The following is a 21,776-nucleotide window of genomic DNA, read 5'->3' on the forward strand; positions in this document are numbered from 1 at the left end:
CTCTTCTTCCATCTTTTACTCACAACTATATATACTCCTTCCTTTGCCCTCTGATTCTCACCTACTCCTGCACATATACCCCATCCATACTTCCATTCTCTCACACTTTCTCCTTTCCATTTTGTTTCAGTTATTCCACATACATCCACTTTCGCACCCTCAAGCACCTGGACAATCTCTCTCTTTCACCTCATCATTCGCTCCTCTTACATTCCATGTTGCCATTACCAAGTCCTTTGTCCGGTCCTGGGTCGTCATCGTTTGGTCAGTCCTTGTCCGAGGCTTCTTGTTTGTCACTCTTTGATAATTTTTCCAGATACCATTCTATGCCATAATCTATCTTAAACAACTTGTAGTTGTTAAATAAGGATTTTGTTACTAAGTTATTATGCCAGGTTGTAATCCACTGATCTATCAATCTCTGTTCCACAGCTTTTTTAACCAATGTTGTATTAGGAACATCTTATAACAACCACATCCCAGACATGCCACACTCATTACAAATGTTTTTAATACACGCTAACCATGGAGAAGTATAAATCCCCAACCTATCCAATTGCAATAAGCATCGGTACATTATATAACACATTTAGTATCTTTACCTGAAATTAGCTTAGACTAATACCCCATCATATTTCTCTTTATATGTATATCAAGTGGAAATACTCCAAGTTCACCATACACCATATCATTACTAGTCTTTTTATGAACACCCAATACCTGTTTTAAGAATTTCATATACAGTGATTCTAGCTCTCTAACAACGTAGTATCCACAAATCTCAGATGCATAGGTCAATATAGGTAACACCATTGTATTGAATAATTCAATCAGCATATCAGCTGGCAAGTCAAACTTTCAACACTTGCCTAACAATGAGTACATTGCTCCTGTGGCCTGTTCTTTAAGCTCCAGCTCACCTTTACGGAACCTGCTGTTGTAATTAAATAGCACACCAAGATACTTGTAGTCTTCTACTACCTCAGTGTTTTCACCACCAAATTCAAATTTATAATTAGATAAGTTTGGTCTTCCCCTACTAAACACTACTATTTTTATTACAGTTAAGCTTCAATTTCCATTCATTACAGTACAAATTCAAAGCAGTCAGTGCCTGCTTCATTCCTTCCACATTGTCACACAAAATGATCGTATCTGCATACATAAGAACAAGAAGTTTCAGATATGAATTCAAGAGCTCATCACCAAAATCTACATAACTGCAATTATTGTCAAGTAATTTACTTTCAATATCATTAACATAAAAGGCAAAGGCGACCAACTTTCCCTTTGTCTTACCCCTACATTACAAAGGTATCTGATATCTCTTGATTTAGCATGACACAAGACCTGATGTTATTGTACATATTTCTAATCACATTAAGAATTTTCCCATTCACCTTTTTCTTAACTAGCTTGTACCATAAACCTTCACGCCACACCATATTAAAAGCTTTCTTGTAGTCCACAAACAAAAAAACTTCCTTTTCCTCCAGTTGAAGAAATCAATTACACTTTTAAGTAAAAATATATGATCCAAAGTGGAATACCCATGCTTGAAGCCTACTTGTGTTTCATTAATAATAGACATAGTGTTTGAATATTCATTAAGTCTGTCATTAAGTACTGAGGTGAACAGCATCCCCATGCAGCTAAGTAAAGTGATACCTCTGTATTTACTAACATCCTGGATGTCTTCTTTGTTCTTATAAAGTGGCACTATCATGCCAACCAGCCATTCAGATGGCATGGCACCAGTATCATGTATTTTATTGAACATTTTAACATAAAGGGGGCACAAAATATGTTGAGTACTTTTTATATATTCATTTATTATCATATCATATGCTGGTGATTTATTATTTTTTATTTTCTTAATATTTCTGACTACCTCTTCCTTAGTTATAGGGTCATTAAGTAATGGTAAAAATTCAGTATCCATATTATCATGATCATTTATAGGTGGTAGGTGGTGACGACTATCATCCACGCACTTGATGTAGTGCTGCCTACTTCTTCCTTAGCCTTTATCATTCTTTTTCTGTGCCTGCCCTTCTCTCTTCCTGTTTCTCCCAACTTTCCTGTCACTTCTTATTGCTTTTCTTTCATTTACAGGTGGCTTTACATTGAGTGACAAGCCAAATGGTTTCCTGTAAGCCAAGAAACCACTTGCAACGCAGGGTGGTAACCATATAACCAAACCATACGTGCTCCCTACGTGTCAACAAGTGGGTTGGTGGAGGGTTAGTGCCCCTCCTCGTCAAACAAATAACTCAAAGTCATATGGCCACCCCTTACGGGATTGTGGCGTCTGGCATTAGATAGATTGATTTATAATATTTACTTCGTTATTATCATTACTGTCACCACCAGCTACCTCTTTAAAATGCTCATAAAATTCATTTAATGTAATGGGGATCTGGCAACTTATTTTCTTATTATTTAGAATTTTCCAGTATGCTTTAAGATCATCACACCTGTATTTTCTATGTTCCTTAATTAAATTACCCCTCTCCTTGCTTTTCACCCTTTTTAGGTTCATTTTATATCTTCTGCTTTTCTCAGTCATGCAGTTAAAGTTTACATTATTCCTAAGCAAATGATATCTCTGTCTAGCTTTGTGGTATTCCTTCCTAGATTTCGAGCATTGTTTGTCATATCGTTCTAAGGTGGCATTATTGGTCTTTTTAATGTATGTTCTTCTCTTATGTTGTGGAAAAGTTACAAGTGCAGGCTTAATCAATATTTGCATTAAATCCTGGTTAATATCATCTATGGGCAGTTCATCCAATTTTTCAATCAACTCATTTACCTTGCCTTCATCTATATTCCTTACATATGCACACTTTTTCTCAGTATTCCACTTACCTGGCCTTACACTTGTTTGTCCTACCTCTTGGACCTCTTTGTTTACAGTGGGCACAGTACTTTGTCCCTTAAATTTCATCCTTGTTTGTAATCCACAATGCACATCAGATAACAATGGATCATAATCAAGTACTCTAAAAACTACTACTACTCTGCATAATCACTGGTGAACCTAAAAAGTAATCAGTGGTTGTATTATGTATGGTTGTAGGTTTACCAATGCCACAGTTCTCCCCCATCCTTCCATTAAATATAAACACTTGGTGATTTTTACAAATTTCCACCAATTTTCTCCCATATGAATTCCTGTCTGGAGTTAAATCTTGGTTTGTCCCATTCTCAGTTATACCATAATCAATTAAACTTACATAAGGCACCTCAGCAGACGCAACATCATCATCACCAACATTATAAGGAACATCAGGCATAGTGAGAGTGTGAGCATTAAAATCGCCACCAAGTACATGCACATAATCTTAGTATAAGTTAGCAAAAAATCATCCAGTTCATCAAAATGCTCCTCTTTACCACACTTTGAGTGTGAGGGGGGGATTATAAACACAACTTATTACCAATTCCCTACCTTAATTTACACTCCCTCTGTCAACTTTAATTGAAAGTAAGGAATCATAATTTGTACTTATGTGCCTCCATTTAAAGCTAACATTCTTCTTGATGGCAATGAGTAGACCACCAGACTTATACCTGTTTAATTTGCTTCTGTTGTTAAATACAATATCAAAACCAATGTTTTCCATATTCTGCTTTACATTAATCATGTCAGTATCATCACATTTTGTTTCACATAAGCAAATGATATCATAACTTCTAATATGGTTAACCAAATCCTCAGATAGAAACTTTGACTTAATACCACAAACATTGAGAGATAATACATCAAGAAAAATAAGGTTTGGAGCAGACTGTACACGGCTACTTTTGCTTACTCTAAGAGCGGTATTGTGCCTAAGCATGTACTGTGCCCCAGCACTATCCTAGGCCCTTGTTAGGTGCTCCAGATTTAGCTTTTTCCAATCAGGAGAGGTAATTCCAACCTTTTGTAAGTCATCAGGACTGTTTATGACCACAGGTCTACCCCCACTATGCAGCCAGGCTACAATACTCCCCTCCCTTGTGGCCACATACAGTATTTCACTGTTTCCTGCCCATTAACTATACTCATCATTTTAGCCCTTAATGAGGTCATGTCATCATTTATATACACCTTTCTACCTTTGAGCTTTTTTGTGTTACGCATTATTTCATTCTTTTTCTTTCAGTGGCAAAATCTCTCAATCACTGGCCTATCTCCCTCTCTGGGTCTCCCCACACGGTGTACAATAGTGATGTCATCCGGCTTGATTTTTACTCCAATGTTGTCAGCAAACTCGATAACCTTAGCTTCCAGCACCTCTTCATTTTCGTCGTCTTCCTTCTCCAGTCCAGAAATATGCAAGTTCTCCCTTCGAGAATACTGCTGTGACTTGTGTGTGTGTGTGTGTGTGTGTGGTGTGCATGCAGTCGACCGCGTACTTGCGTCGTGCTGGAGTAGCCGTAAATATGATCCACAGAGACAAAGCAGAGCACTTCCTCTTAGAAAATTGCGAGAGTGGGTGTGGCTATCAAAGGTGTCCTTTGCCTTTTTTTTTTTCTTTTTGATACTATTTAGTTTATTTTAATCAACTTACGAAGCACTTGAAGTTGTGAAGAGGTTCATAAAGGATTAGTTTATTCTAAGGTGAACGAAAGCGTCTAAACATATCAAGAATAAAATAAAAATACGTCATCATAAAGGATGGTTGGGTAGATACATGGTATAGTCAGTAAAACAGAGGATAATGGTAACAGAAAGTGGTATTGTGCAAGTTTGCTTATTTGAAGGTAGACAGAAAATGAAAGAGATGACAGTGGTTATTTGATTATTGGTACTATCATGGAAGCAATTATATTTCTTCTCTTTGTTTTAAAATTATTTAAAAACTCGTGAAACATATCAAACGTTTCGGATGGTTAAACATTTTGGCAGTATATTCACAAGAAATTTCGTTAGATACCCATATCTTTTACAGTGCTTGTGTTGCCGTCCATCCCCGCAGTACCCACCCACTCCTGCTGCCTGGAAGATTGTAGCAAATCTGAGACAATCTAGCTGGGAACGGTAGAGCAGAGCAGAACAGACTGTAATACACAATACAACAATATTTGCGCCCACAGGAGCAGTGGTAGACTAAACAGCATCAGTTAGCATTATTACCACCAGCATCAGTCAGCTTCAGTATAAGCATCCACTCTTCTCTATTACTATTACCATCAGTGGCAGCATTATCGCCATCAGTATTACGGTTCATCATATCATCACCCCCACCATCCTCTGACCATAATCTTACCATCTTCAGTACCTTGCCATCATCAGCACCATCACCATCCACCTTTCCATCATCGTCACCATCACCACCATCCATCTTATCATATTGTCATCATCGCCATCCATCTTATCATATCGTCACCATCACATACACTTCAAGCACTTGATCCAACTGTCACCTCTTTTTATCATATAATCTCCCCTTTTCAAAAAAACATTATTTTTTTCAGAATCCACCCCATTTCGTTCACATTTTCCCCTTCTCCGTTAACGTCGTGTCATCATAAGCAGTCTCGTCCTTTCGTCCATCACCCTGTTGTTATCGTAGGCAACCTTATTTTATCGAAAAACAATCATTTTTGACCAACGCTTTCTTCCCATCAAGTAACCTTCTCTTTTCGTGTAACTTCCCCACGCCAGTGAACCTCCTGAAATCGAAATTACTAAGTTGTTCTCCCTGACACACATCATGCCCAGCAGGTGGAAGGCGTGGCGCAGTGGGTTGAGTCACTGAATGGCAGTGTTATGGGTTTGACTTGGAATCTCATCTGGTGAAGGGATCACATTAGGAATCATATAAATTCGGTATCCCAACTTCACCCTCATGCAGTAATGATTGGGGACACTATCACTTTCCTTCCTGTCACACCCCTATAGTCTCCTCATTACACACAGATGATAGGCTATTTACATCAGACCAACGTCAGGTATTTATTAGTCACAATGTTGACGGTACATATACTGTATATATATATATATATATATATATATATATATATATATATATATATATTTGTGTGTGTGTGTGTGTGTGTGTGTGTGTGTGTGTGTGTGTGTGTGCTAGTGACCCACATACAGTATATAACGAACGTAAGAACACCAAGGCAGTAAGTAATCAACTAAAGCAATGATAAAAATCAGATCACACACACACACACACACACACACACAACACGCGCGCGCGCACATACTTGTTCTTTTTCTCAATTTCACCTGGGATTACAAACACTATGTGCCAAGAAAAATAATCATTCCATCCTCTTCTGTCTTTCTTTCCTTCATTCTTTCCTCGTCCTTCTGCGTACGGGTGACTTTACACTCCCTCTTCTGTCTTTCTTTCCTTCATTCTTTCCCCATCCTTCTGCCTGTGGGTAACTCTATACTGAGTGAAAAACCAATTGGTTTCCTGTACACCAGGAAAAGATTTACTCCGCTGGGTGGTAACCTTATAACCAAATTATGGTGCCAGGTGGTTTAGTGGGTAATTCTGGCGCTCCAGTAAGATTGAGCCGGTGAAAGTTTATATCCAAGGGGTAGTTGGGGTTTATTACTCATGTAATGCCACTCAGGGATGATTGAGGCTGGTCACTCATATTAAATGTCAGGACCAACTTTTCTAGCCCCGGGCTCCTACGCTCCTCATAGGGCAACGTAGGATTGAATCATATATATATTATATATATTTATATATTATATATATATATATATATATATATATATATATATATATATATATATATATATATATTATATATATATAACGATGGGCTGAAGTAGGACCCAGTAACCAAGAAGCACCCAAGCAGCATAACCACAAACCATCATGCCTACCAAAATGAGCCACACAGTCATTCACACACCTGAAGTCCCGATTCCAAATAACTAGTAAAGTGATCTTTGTGAGCGCGTGACGAGCGAGCTAGCGTTTCTTCATACACCTATCATCATAATTTTATCTCGGTGTAAACTTTCAACATTTCTGGTGAGGTAACTGAACAGTAACGGACGAATAAATGAGAAAAAATATTTACTTTTCTCACGTTTTCTCTCTCTCACGCACCCTTGCTGATTTCACCCCAGTAAACATAGGGAAAGGGTTCATGTACAATTATCACCGTAATATCCGATATTTAACTGTTAGAATTCATGCAAGAAAACATAGTGTTACAACGGGAAAGTTTTCAAATACATTTCACAGTGGAGCATGTCAGTTTGAAGCTCTCGGTACATTCCCTTGGAAAGCTGGGATTCCAAGGGGATTCTTTGGCCTCATGAGTAAATATATAGCTACAAGCAATATTCATTGATTGAATCTATAACCTGCTGAAACAATCTCTTCTCTATCTCACATAGTAGAAAATTTATTAGCCTCTGAAACCCATCGTGGTCAGGCCGTGTTGTTCTGGGCAGTGCCGGGCAGCTCATTGCTTAGCTGAATGTAAACATCGCTTAGCTCGCTCGCTCGTAACAAAACCCTGTCTCTCTCTCTCTCTCTCACACTATATATATATATATATCTAGATATATATATATATATATATATATATATATATATAGATAGATTTATATATATATATATATATATATATATATATATATAGAGAGAGAGAGAGAGAGAGAGAGAGAGAGAGAGAGAGCCGTGTGTGTGTGTGTGTGTGTGTGTGTGTGTGTGTGTGTGTGTTTTGGTCAGCCGAAACTACAAATTCAAATCGCACCAAAGTTGGCACAAAAATCGCAAAAAATTCGCTGATGTGAAAAAACTTGGTCCCATCACGATTGAAAAGTTTTATTATATTTAATGAGCGATCACATTTTGACCAAAAAACGTCGCTCCCGGCGCCCAGCATAGGATCTCCGTAGAATTTTTTGCCCACAGCTATGACTAAAATATATTATAGCAGCGTGAGAGCCTTCTGCAGGAGCAAGTGCGAGGGGCCTGAAGGGCCCATGAGCATATATATATATATATATATATATATATATATATATATATATATATATATATATATATATATATATATTAATAACAATGGAGGAAGGAAAAACAAATGAAAAAAAAATCCATACACCAGATTACTGGAGTCCTCTGTTCATAAAATATCTGTAACAGTTAGACTTGAACAGCTGTGGGTTGAAATTTGGAGGGAAATAACTCTGGGGAAGCGAGTTCCAGAGAGATACAGTTCGGGGAATGAAAGAATTCTGATAGGCAGAAGTTCTGCAATATGGCTGAGTGACGTTCCAGTCATGAGCGCTACCAGATGCCTGAGTAGCACGAGGGAAGGCATGGAGAGGTGGCACCATGGACGCAACTTCGTCTGAGCATTTGCCCCCAAAAATATCTGTAATATAATGCAAGGGAGGCAATATTCCTTCTTACTTGCAGGGGAGGTAGTTTATTTGTAATGGCAGGGTTGTTAATAATTCTTACAGCTTTGTTCTGAATTTTATCTAGTTGTTTTAATGCAACCTCTCCACATCCATTCCACAAGGATGAGCTACAGTATATTCAAGCTGAGAGCGCACATGACTCTTATAATTTATAGGTAACTGCTCATCAGCTAAGAAGTCACTGACTCTGTACAATAATCCAAGTTTCTTTGAGAATTCTCAAAGAATATATATGTATGGGGGTAAGGGGGTTTTCAAAAATACTCCCCCAGTATCCCTGCTTGTCATATGAGGTGACTAAAAGGGTTGGCGGAGGGTTAATGCCCCTCCCCGGAAAACAGCTAACTAAAAAGACAAACAAGAAGCTTCGGACAAGGACTGACCAAAAGATGACGACCAAGGACCGGACAAAGGACATGGTGTGGATCACGACATGGAATGTAAACAGTGCGAACGATGAGGTGAAAGAGAGGTATATTGTCCAGGTGCTTGAGGGTGCGAAAGTGGATGTATGTGGAGTAACTGAAACTAAATGGGGAGGAGAGAGTGTGAGAGAATGGAAGTATGGATGGGGTATATGTGCAGAAGTAGGTGAGAATGAGAGGGCAAAGGAAGGAGTGTGTATTGTTGTGAGTAAAAGATGGAAGAAGAGCATAAGAGTGTAAGAATTAGTTGGCTCAAGGATTGTGTGGGTAAGTTTGAAAGTTGGAATACAAATGTGTGTGATTGTGTGTGTGTATGCGCCAACGCAAGATCGTGCAAGGAGAATGAGAGAAGAGTTCTGGACAAATGTGGAAGTGTGCATGGAAAAGTTTGGAAGGAATGAGAGAGTGTTTTTGATCGGTGATATGAATGGTAAAGTAGGGAATGTGAAGGTGGATGGAATAGTTGGTGAGTGGGGTGTGGCTGCTGAGATAGAATGGCAGTGTGTTAGTGAACACTTGTACCGGGAGGGGGTTGGTGATAGCCCATACCCTCTTCAGGCACAACATGATCCACAGGTATACATGACGAGTGATGAGAAGAGTGGGTGGTGAACTGAATGAAAGGAAGGCAGTGACTGATTATGTGTGTGTGGATGAAAGGATGCGAAGATGTGTAATGGATGCAAGAGCTTATAGAGGCTGGGGGAGTGGTCTTTCTGACCACTGCTTGATGGTGGCCAGAATCAATTTCCAAGTAAGATAGAGAAATAGGAGAAGGGAAGGACGGAAGAAGGAGTAATTGCAAAGAGAGTGGTAAAGTTACAAAAGGATGAGAAAAAGACAGATTATAGGAGAGAAGTGGAGGAACGATTGAGTAAATATGAAGTGGAGCAGATGGGGGACGTGGAAGGTGTGTGCAAGATATTCACAGAAGAAATATGTACAACATGTGATGTGTGTGGGGTGAAGAGAAGACAGAAGGGGGTGCAAGGAACAGCATGGTGGAATGAAGAGGTGAGACAGGCTGTGGCACAAAAGAAGAAAGCATACAATGAATGGATGAGAAATATGGGCGTGGAAGAAGTTGAGAGTCGGAAGTTAAATGTAGAAAGGAAGAGAGAGGTGAAAAGATTAGTAAGAGAGAGTAAGAAGAGAGTGGATGAGGAATTCGGAAGGAATTTGAGTGTAAAGTGGAGGGACTGTAAGAAAATGTTCTGGAAAAAGGTGAAGAGAGTAAGACAGGGTGGCAGTGAGGTTAGCAGGGGAGTGAAAGATAAAAATGGTAGCTTACTAGTGGAGAAGGGAGAAAAAGTGAGCAGATGGAGAGAACACTATAAGGAATTGTTGAACATAAAGAAGGGAAGTAATGCGAGTATAAGTGGCTGGGGAATGGCTGGGAGAATGCGAGTATAAGTGGCTGGGGAATGGCTGGGAGAAGGAGGGAGGTGAGAAGACAGGAAGAAATCAGTAGGATAGAAGTTGTGGAAGCAATGAAGAAAGTCAATTGAGGGAAAGCCCCAGTAATTGATGGAGTGTGTGGTGAAATGCTGAAGCATGGGGGAGAGATAGTAGTAGAATGAATGTGGAAGATGTGCAGATTGGCCTGGAAGGAAGGTAGAGTCCCGGAGGATTGGAAGTCAGGTACTGTATATTTATTCCCTTGTACAAAGGAAAAGGGGAAAAAGAAGTGTGTGGTAATCATAGGGGCATTTGTCTTCTTAGTGTAATAGGAAAAGTTGGAGAAGAACAGGGGGAATTTAGGAAGGGAAGATGTTGTGTAGATCAGGTATTCATTCTTAGATCTTTAGTGGAAACGTTTCTAGAGAAGGGAAAAAATTACATGCGGCCTTCATGGATTTGGAGAAAGCATATGACAGGGTGGATAGACAAGGATTGTGGAAAGTATTAAGATTATATGGAGTAGATGGGAAGTTATTGAATGCTGTGAAGAGTATGTATGATGGCGCTAAGGCTGCAGTGCATGTGGATGGTAAACTGAGTGAATTTTTCTCTTTGAAGGTTGGGTTGAAACAGGGATGTGTCATGTCTTCATGGTTGTTCAATCTGTACATGGATGGGGTAATAAAAGAGATACAAGGTTGGACAGTGGATGTTGGAGTGGCCCTAGTGAGAGAAGGTAGTGTTTGGAAACTCCCTGTACTGTTGTTTGCAGATGATACTGTGTTGTTAAGTGAAGACGAAGGAGAGCTGGAAAGTTTGGTGGATGAGTTTGGGAATGTGTGTAAGAAACGGAATCTAAAGGTGAATGAAGGGACGAGTAAAGTGATGGCCTTTGAGAGGTGAAGTCAGTGAATGTACAGTGAGGTTGGGGTAATGGAAAATGTGAGTACGTTTAAGTACTTGGGTAGTGTGATGAGTAAGGATGGAAGTTTGGAGGGGGAAGTGCTTGAAAGGGTAAAACAAGGAAGAAAGGTTGCTGGTTCCTTGAAAGCAGTGATAAGAAACAGGGAAGTGAGCATGGAAGTGAAAAAGTTACTACATGACAGTATTGTGATACCAACTCTAACGTATGGAAGTGAAGCTTGGACGTTGTTGGAAGGACACAAGTCAAGAGTGAGAGCAGCGGAAATGAGTTACTTAAGAGGAGCCTGTGGAGTCACATGGAGAGACAGGCTGACAAATGAGGATATAAAGGAGCATTGTGGTGTGGATGTGGATGTTGTAGGAAGCGTTATGAGGAACACACTGAGGTAGTTTGGCCATGTGGAGAGGATGGAGGGTGAGAGACTGACGAGGAGAGTGTATGTGAGTGAGGTGAAGAGGGGAAGAAGGAGAGGGAGGCTGAGGATGGGATGGAGGGATGGAGTAGAGAGATATATGAGAGAGGGGTGTGTGAGTTGGGAGCAGGGCAGTGAAATGGCGGGGGACAAGGCGACGTGGAGGCGATGTGTTTGTAGCCACCCTGTACGGGATTGAGACGTTTGGCAAAAAATATATATATATATATATATATATATATATATATATATATATATATATATATATATATATATATATATATATATATATAATGTGGCAGGGAAGGCAGTGCTCAGGCATGCGGAACACGTGTCTGAACCTTTTGAGCCGTTTTTTAGCCAGCATGGATCTTGTGTTGGTTGACTTTGCCCAGTGATGCATTTGTGAGTGAGGAACTTTATCCTCCCTTGTGAACCCTACCATGCACTGTAAAAGGCTCAAACTGTTTGATGTGACGCTGGTTAGTAGTCCAGGATTCAGCATCGTATATGAGGGTGGAGAGGCTTACAGCTGTATAAACTGATACCTTTGTCTTGATTCTCAAGTAGGTGTTTTCAAAGACTCTGGATCTGAGATGTCCTAAGAGGCTGAGGCGTGATTGATTCGTGTAAGGACTTGTGCATCAATGTTATGTTTATCTGTGAGCACACTTCCAAGGTACAGTAAGTAAAATTCTCCACCTGTTCTACATTTTCGTCATTATCTGAAATGCAAGAGACTGCTGCGTTGTTTGTCTGTTATTTTATTTCTGTTTTATTGACTTTTATTCGGAGACCCATTGCATGGTATATGTTATAAATGATGGTGAGAGACTTGTAGGGCTTCTGGGGTATGTGCAAGGACAGCACAGTCATCAGCATATTGCAGCTGTAGGAAATGTGCTATTTGATTGTGCTTGAAGACGTCTGAGATTAAATAAATTACCATCTAGACGGAACTGGATTTTTATTCCATCATCAGTGTTCATTTGCTGGTGACTAAAAAGGGTGACTGCAGTGAGATAGATGTTGAAAATGACAGGAGCCAGAACACATCCTTGCTTTACGCCCACATCCACATTGAAGGGTTCGGATTTGCTCCCACCTACGGACACACGAGCATTCATGTTGTCATGCACACTTTCAGAATGGTAAGAAATTAGTTTGGAACTCCAAAATTTTGAAAGAGCATTCCATAAAAGTTCTTTGTTGACAGTGGCAAATGCTCTTGCAAGATCAATGAAAGCAATATAGAAGTCCCGGTTCGGCTCCTGGTATTTCTCTTGTATCTGTCGGGCAACAAAGATCATATCACAGGTACTTCGTTCCTTCCGAAATCCACATTATTTCTGCTATCGTCCGTCACGAGATGGGAGTGTAGTAGTGTGCAGGCATGATAACACCAGCAGTCTCAGAGCATCATTATATTCTAGTTAACATCAGACGTTTATACGTAGTTTAAGAAAGACCTTCCCCATTTCTCTTCCTGCTTGGCTCAAGGGGTTAACGAGTGTAAATAGCAAGTATTTTGGGCGCGAGGTGAAGGATGGAGAGAGTGTCACGGTGCGGTAGTGGCTGTAGCAGTGATGCCTGGGGCGATGATATGAACCACAAGCTGTTATCCACGAGTGCAAGGGCGTATTGTCACTGTGATGAGGGCTTGACGTCCTTGTACGCTGCAGCTCATTTCCTCTTCCTTGTCAGACTCTCACTTTCCCCCAGTGATTAGATGAAATTATTGTATGAACCTCCATCATATTTTACCCCTTCAATCCCACAACCCTTTTTTTTTCTTGCTACATCGAGAAGATTGCATTCAAGCTGTGAATGACCCCTCGTAGATGCGGATATAGGAAGAACAAACTACAAAAGGCATTTCCCCATTGAAGACATTAGTTATTTTGGTATTTGTTAGGCCTGAGAGAGGACGAAGAGAAGCGTAAGTATTAAGCCTTACCTCTCCAGTCCGAGGACGATTTTATAGTATTCTTGCTACCTAAAGACGGTTTTATTTAGCTCAGGGAGAGAATTCAGGTTATGAAGCGGTTAATGCAGACTTCTTTAGCCTCGTAATTACAAATGGTTTATCTAAAGTTAACAAAATCATCTGCCGGTATAATAAATAAATAAATAAATAAATTGGAAGAAAATGCCATAGGATTCAAAAGATAAAACCAGGGGATATCGTTTATATTTTTTCATGCTACCATCAGGCAATTTTACTCAGCTGAAGAGAGACCTTTCCAACTAGAGGGGTTAGATATACCCGTCACTTAACTCTTTCACTATTCGAGATCCTTCGTAAGTTGAGTGAAATTGTTTGTTGATAAAATGATTCAAATGAAAAATGTCATCGTAAGGGCTGTGATGAAGATGATGATGGTGATGATGATGATGATGATGATGATGATGAGGAGGAGGAGGAGGAGGAGGAGGTGGAGGAGCAGAATATAAAATTAGAGGAGACAGTAGGGAGACAGATAGAGAGAGGCAGACCGACGGATAGGTTAAAAGAGTTTGAAAGGAAGATTGGTGTGTAATGATGAAATGCAATGCAGCAAGAAGAAGAAGGTGATGATGATGATGATGATTATGGTGATGATGACATTCAAGAATAGGAGAGAGAGAGAGAGAGAGAGAGAGAGAGAGAGGGGGGGGAGGGAGACAGACAGACAGACAGACAGAGATTAGCATGATGCCTGTCGCATGGAGGCTCTTTTTCGCATCCACACCTGATTACTTCGATGGGTAGGGCGCCACCAGATAAACAGGTGGATGAATGGATGGATAAGCAGTGAGACACAGATATACAGTCAGATAGTGGTTTAGTTGTTCCTTCATCTCAAACATCCTCTCCATTCGCTCTGTAACTGTTGTTGTTGACGGTCACTCTTCTTCTAAAGCAAATACGGTAGTGCTTCTGCCGTCTCATCTACACTCTTAGTCCTGTTTATCTGTGACTTGAGTTACACAACTAGTCTTATGCTCTCATACGCTGACGGCTGCATCTTTCACATATTCACCCGCTCCTCATAGCATTCATCACAAGTCACTGCAGTGATTACAGGGTGAGGCTGACTTTTTTGTGTGTGTGTGTTTGTGTGGCGTTAATGAAACATTCCAATTTTTAAAGTCAAAAACTCAGTTCCTCTATCTTTCAGGCTGCTGCACCCTTCCGGAGGAATATTTCTTGTTTACAAGAACACACTGCTCAGTCCTTCATCTCGCAGAATTCTTTACAGTACATTTCTTTCTCTCAAAACGTATAATTTTTAGATCACTTGTCCACGAAATGTGATTTCCAGACATTGCTTATGGTGAACCGACTCTGTGCTTTCTTTAATGCGCAGTTTGTGGCTTGTGCAAGGGCCTTATTCATCCCTGTATATTGCACAGTACGGCTTGCTTGTGTGGATACATCTACCAGTAATATACAGCTCTTCTGAACAAGATGAATTCAAAGGCTTTAAGTCTCATCATCTGACTTTATCTTGGTGACGCTTTACAAACTCTCTTCGCCAGTGCTGCATCTTTGTCCTTCTGCTGCAGCTATTTTAGCGGCCACTGCTCTTTTGAAATGTTTGCTCACTGCTCTTCGTCATCACAGCAAGAAAGTAGTACTTGTCTAGCAACACTGTCGCTCCTTCTCTGTCCAACTCTCATGCAAAAATTTATTGATACTCTCACGCCTTCGTGTATACAGTTTGTTACCTGTGAAATTGTCTCAATCAAACACTATATCTCTTTGCCTTTGACCTCTAGTTTTTGAAACTCGTTGTGACGAGGCATCTCATAATGAACGTATCTTGATTTTGAGTGTTTAATTTTCGCCGGAAAAGACAAATTTTTGAAACAGACTTGAATGCAGCAATGAAAAACTAGACAGATGGGTAGGCAGGTGGATAGATAGGTGATTAATAGAATATAAAAATGTTGCCCTTTGGCGTCCTTAATTCAACCTTCTCCCTTCTCCCCGTTCAGAGCGATTGTCACTTAGATTGTGTTCATGACTGTTGTAAAAGCTTCCAGTCATTGTTTTTTTAATTAAAAAAGGGAGATGAATGCACTGATGGATAGACAAGTATGTAGGCATTTGGGTCGAAAAGTGAATAATAGATCTGTCTATAGCCAGATGCCATAATCTTGTAAGCGGTGGCCGTTTTAGCCGTTTTACGGGGAGAGGCACTGACCCTCCGCCAACCCACTTGTTGACACGTACGGAGCACGTATAGGTAGCATTGTAAATGGATTCCTGGCTTACAGGAAACCATTACGCTTGTTACTAGATGTAAAGCTACCTGAAAAGGACAGAATAGTAATAAAAAATCAAAGGAAAGATGAGAGAAATGGGAAGAGAGGAGGGCAGACAGAAAAAGAATGATAAAGGTGAAGGAAGAAGTAGGCAGCATTAGGGGAGGGCGGTGATGGTTCGGATGTTATAAAAAAATGTATATATATATATATAAAAATTCAGGTTTTAGCAGGAGTGTAATCTGGTTTATGTTAAAATGTTGACACATCATTTGGCTCTTTAGGTTGATAATATGAAATTCTTAGCTCTTTTCAGCTTTAAGCTATAGTTAACGAAACACAAATGACTAAATCGTCCGAACCATCCCTACCAGTGGTGATGGTTCGGACAGTAGGGTGGGATGGTTCGGCCATATGTATTACTCAGCATATTCTTAAAATTATGTGAGTTATAAATCCTCAAGTTCAATATTAAACTTCAGAATCCTAATGAACAACTTGATATCTGTAAAAAAAATATGTGTATATTATATAACTGAAAAAATCTTCACCAGATTTATTAATACATGACTTAACCTCTTACTTTCTGCGTCAGAATTATGCATAATTAGCCTCTCTCTCTCTCTCTCTCTCTCTCTCTCTCTCTCTCTCTCTCTCTCTGGAATATTGACTTCACTTTTCACTTTCTAGACCTTATTTCAGACGGACTAACTTAAAACTTTTAAAGCATTTTGCGGCCTACAAAACTGAAATGGAAGTTGTATTACACCTTCTTTCTTTTAACACTTTGATGAATAGGTTAACTAAACAAAACTGTTAATATATATTCCCTGATAACTATTAAGAATGGTGTTTCACTATGTGTTCAAATATAATTGATCAAAAGTAGCTTTATCATTTGATAAGGTCATGACTTGGTAGTAGTGGAGGGATAGTTCGGACTGTCCGAACCATCCCTGTCACAAATTCGCGCGAGTGTATTAATACAAATTCGTGACATTGTACTTTGGTGAGAAAACCACGAACTCTAGTAGAATTCCCCCTGGGCATCACTCAGTTCAACCGTCCTTGTAGGAACTTCGGTCGGGATGGTTTTCAGAACATTTGTCACTGTGTCATAAGTGACCACTCTTATGCATGACATTGGTGTTTTCACTGAGTGATTTTACTGCATGTTTATATCGTTCGCCCTCTCTCCATTGACCGTTGAAGTTAGGCCATGTCTACTTCCGGCAAACACAGCCATCTCTCTTACCCCGTCCTAGTTTGAACTTAGTCAGCTTTGGGTCGCCTCGAGGATAAGATCATTTGTGCCCGGAGTTGAGAGCAATGTCTCCGTTGTACAGCAAATTCCTGGATCTCCACCTAGACGGTGATTTGGCGAAGCGGGCTTGCAGCGAATAGCAGCGCTTGGTGTTCATCACTCAGACGTCCAGTCTTTCGTTCGGCTCTGTCACGCCACTGACCAGTATTTCTGTTCGTTTTTCTAGGCTTAAGTTCAATTAGCTTTTGAATGAGCGAGTGAGTGTATTTTCTTTGTTATTTGAATTCATGAGTCCCTTAGTGACCGTGAATTCCCCTTTTGAATTCGTTTTGGGACTCATAATGTAAATTTATTTTATCGTAATCAATAAATTTCTAGTTCTTTTCTTTGAGCTTAGTGTAATTAGAATCGTGTTTTATTTCTCCATATTAAGCTTGCTTTAGTTGCCGCTCCGAGTTTGCACAAACTCTTTACATTATTCATAACTGGTACTTAGGCCAGTTCTTTTGTATCAGACTTAAATCCGTTGTGTCATCCAGGAGTTAAGCACCGGCAAGAACCTGTCCATTATGATTAGTATTAGTTATTGATTGTCAGGGGTGGAATTACTTTCTCAGGAGGTTAACAGTACTAACAAACAGCACTCGTGAGTAATTAGTCTCTGCTGTGTACTGTTGAGAAAGTTTATAAATTCTCGTCCTTAGAGAATCGACGAAGTAAGCCAGCATAAAGTAAAACTTACTTGATTTTCACAAGTCAATTCCTTGTCTCTACTTTCAAGCAATATCTAAGTATTTTATTTATAAATTCACATCCCCCCGTGACAATCCCCCTCATCAACTGTCCGAATCATCCCGAATCTATGTAATTAATTGACGGGTACTCTCAAGTTTCACACGAGAGAGTTTAACATTCGTTTTTCATCGCAATATGTTCTACATGCAACACAGATTCACCATGATAATGCACAGTTCGATGCCTGGTATATTCATAAAGGTAGAGCTTACGATATACACTCAAATTATTACACAGGAGATGCAAAAAAACATAAAATCTGACCTCCATAAAATATTTAGGCGTTTCTCTCTTGGAGGTTCCGTGTGGTCGAAGTAACAAACTCTCCCACTTTCTAGCAAGATCACACGGCCCTAGGTTTCATACGTTTCTCAGGGAATGCCCTGTCCGAACCATCCCACTGTCCGAACCATCACTGCCCTCCCCTACATGAAGTGAGTGGGTTATGATCGCCAGCACCTACCACCGTAAACGTCTCTATCTATTAAATGTATATATAAATGTTGCTCTTCACATCAATAACAGGATTTTCTTCCCTTCCCTCATTCAGAGCGCATTTCACATAGATTGTCTTCATGCTCCACCACCGCCATTTCCGATAACGCACATGCACGGAATAGACGCCTACTTCTTACGTATCATTAAGAAGAAAAAAGTCGGAAGGAAATATGTTCGTACCTGAGAAATTATTGTTTTCTTCTCAATACTCACCTCACGTGTTCTTGAACCCTCTCATGGCCGGAACAACTTTTGCATTTTACTTCAGCTAACCGTAGACGATTATACAAAGCTGACAATAAGCCTTGGACTCTGAGAATGTTAATACTTACCTCACGATTTCTTGTAATATAAAAAAAAATAATAATGGAAGAATAAGCAAAGATTATTAATAACTGATATTGTAATACAAAGAAAAATGCTGAATAGGAGCAAAATGAATAATTAATTCTCTCTCTCTCTCTCCAGTGAAAGGTTCCTGATCCCATGAGTCATCAAAAATCGCGTCTCACACACACACACACACACACACACACACACACACACACACACACACACACACACACACTTAAAATTTCATAACATTCCACTGAGCAACACGACAAGAGGCTGCCCAGTGACCACGCCACACAATCCAGTCACACAGTCCAGTCACACACCTTTACACCGAGTTAGTCATTGAGTTTCCTTGGATTAGAGTGACCCAGCGTTTCTCAACCGGGGTTCCCCGGAACCCTAGGGTTCCGCGAGAGGTCGCAGGGGTTCCGAGAGAAATAGCGATAAATTCGCTAATCATATGTAAACGGATTTTTGAGTCATTTTTGTGTTTAATTTCATATTCGTAATTTTACTATACACCTACGGCATATTCTAGGAAAATTCTTGGGTATTATTCTATAGTCTTAGCCTGTTATATCATTTAAAAGTATAATAATTATAGAGAATATTCTTAGCGACGTCTTTACGGCGCCAGCATGAAACCGCCTTTAGTGGTCAGTAGACAGGAGCTATACGTGACGGATTCGTGTATCATCAAGTGACTCACTCGAATAGGCCTACAAGACACATGCACGGTCTCCATCAGTCCTGTATGTACTTCCTGGCATGCAGGTAGTCACTCATTCACTCACGTTATTTAGTAAATGTTACGCGTCATTTAGGGATTTTATATGAATTGAAATAGTTTATGTTTATGATTTTTTTGTTAGTTTATGAGAAGTTTCTCTCTCTCTCTCTCTCTCTCTCTCTCTCTCTCTCTCTCCCAAAGTTAGTTCTTTGTGTTTCCCTTAATCTACTGCCATTATATTTGTTTAAGTTTTATTTATCAAGTTATTTTAGTAATAATAGTAGTTATTATTTGTTTTCGTTCTGTTTAAATGCTTTATATTATATGATATTCGTTAATTAGTTCATTTTTTGTGTGAATGAAAACCTCCGTATGAGGTCTCTTGAACAAACAGTTTGATTTGTTATTTATTTATTTGTATTATTATTTTTTGCATTCTCAATAAACTTGAGATAAAATTAAGTTATTTTCTGCTTAAACGAGTTATCAGAAAGAAATATACTATGTTCTTATGAACTTCAGGTTTATACAGGAGAAAGAGATATAAATAATGAGATATAATAATTTTTATGCAAGGGTTCCCTGAGACATTAGAATTATTTCAAGCGTTCCATAAGGGTAAAAAGGTTGAGAAAAGCTGGATTAGACAATAAAGTCACACACACACACACACACACACACACACACACACACACACACAAAACGCGTTAGCGCATACTTGTTGTTTTCCTCACTTTCACCTGGGAATAGAAAAAGTAGATGCCCTGGAAAATAATCATATATCTATATCTATATCTGTCTATATCTATATGTGTCTATCTATCTATCTATATCTATATGTCTATCTGTTTATCTATCTATATCTATATATATCTATATAGATAGATAGATACATAGATAGATATATATACACACACAACACTTTTCTGATGTGAATCACAATCACCCTTCCTCCTTGAGCAACGCGTCATAATCATCATTGTTCAAAATGCTGCCTAAAAGATGGGCTGAAGTAGGACCCAGTAACCAAGAAGCACCCAAGCAGCATAACCACAAACCATCACGCCTACCAAAATGAGCCACACAGTCATTCACACACCTGAAGTCCCGGTTCCAAATAACTAGTAAAGTGATTTTTGTGAGCTCATGACGAGCGAGCGAGCGTTTCTTCATACACCTATCATCATAATTTCATCTCGGTGTAAACTTTCAACATTTCTGGTGAGGTAACTGAACAATAACGGACGAATAAATGAGCAAAAATATTTACTTTTCTCACGTTTTCTCTCTCACACACACCCTTGCTGATTTCACACCAGTAAATATAGGGAGAGGGTTCATGTACAATTATCAGCGTAATATCCGATATTTACTGTTAGAATTCTTGCAAGAAAACATAGTGTTACAACGGGAAGTTTTTCAAATCAGTTTCATAGTGGAGCGTGTCAGTTTGAAGCTCTCGGTACATTCCCTTGGAAAGCTGGGATTCCAAGGGGTTTCTTTGGCTTCATGAGTAAATATATAGCTACAAGCAATATTCATTGATTGTATCTACAACCTGCTGAAAGAATCTCTTCTCTACCTCACATAGTAGAAAACTTATTAGCCTCTGAAACCCATTATGGTCAGGGTGTGTTGTTCCGGGCATTGCCGGGCAACTCATTACTCAGCTGAATGTAAACATTGCTTCGCTCACTGCGCTCGCTCGGTCGTAACAAACCTCTCTCTCTCTCTGACACACACTATATATATATATTCATTCATTGCCAGACGCCATGTATCCCAAACAGGGTGGCCAAGGGCTTAGAGTTAATTGTTTTACAGGGAGGGGCACTAATCCTCCACCAACCCCACTTGACACGTAGGGATGCCAACAGCATCTGGTGTTCCCAGGCGGTCACCCATCCAAGTACTAACCAGACCCAACGTTGCTTAACTTCGCTGATCGGACGGGAAGCGGTGTACTCAACGTGGTATGGCCGTTATATATATATATATATATATATATATATATATATAGATATATATATATATATAACGGCTATACCACGTTGAGTACACCGCTTCCCGTCCGATCAGCGAAGTTAAGCTATATATATATATATATATATATATATATATATATATATATATATATATATATATATATATATATATATATATATATACAGTAATCCCTGTACTATCTGGATGCCCATTATCCAGACTCCTGACTTACCGGACATTGTGGGCCTGGATCTTCAAAAAGAAAGAAAAAAAAAAAACGAATTTTTTCCCACCCGTAATTTGAAATTGTCGCGTGGCACCGAACAGGCCAGATGTGTTCACACACGGC

At 39.5% G+C, this 21,776-nt stretch overlaps 1 non-coding gene across 1 annotated transcript; it reads right to left on the minus strand.

Annotated features, from left to right (window-relative positions):
* Positions 1-21,309: 21,309 nt before the first annotated feature.
* Positions 21,310-21,428, minus strand: LOC145392581 (5S ribosomal RNA). Its single transcript, XR_013896013.1, has one exon. It is a non-coding gene; the product is annotated as a 5S ribosomal RNA (ribosomal RNA).
* Positions 21,429-21,776: the final 348 nt, after the last annotated feature.

Source organism: Coenobita brevimanus, chromosome 22, assembly GCF_032717465.1.
Source record: "Coenobita brevimanus isolate Jiangsu-jjx chromosome 22, ASM3271746v2, whole genome shotgun sequence".
Classification (NCBI taxonomy): domain Eukaryota; kingdom Metazoa; phylum Arthropoda; class Malacostraca; order Decapoda; family Coenobitidae; genus Coenobita; species Coenobita brevimanus.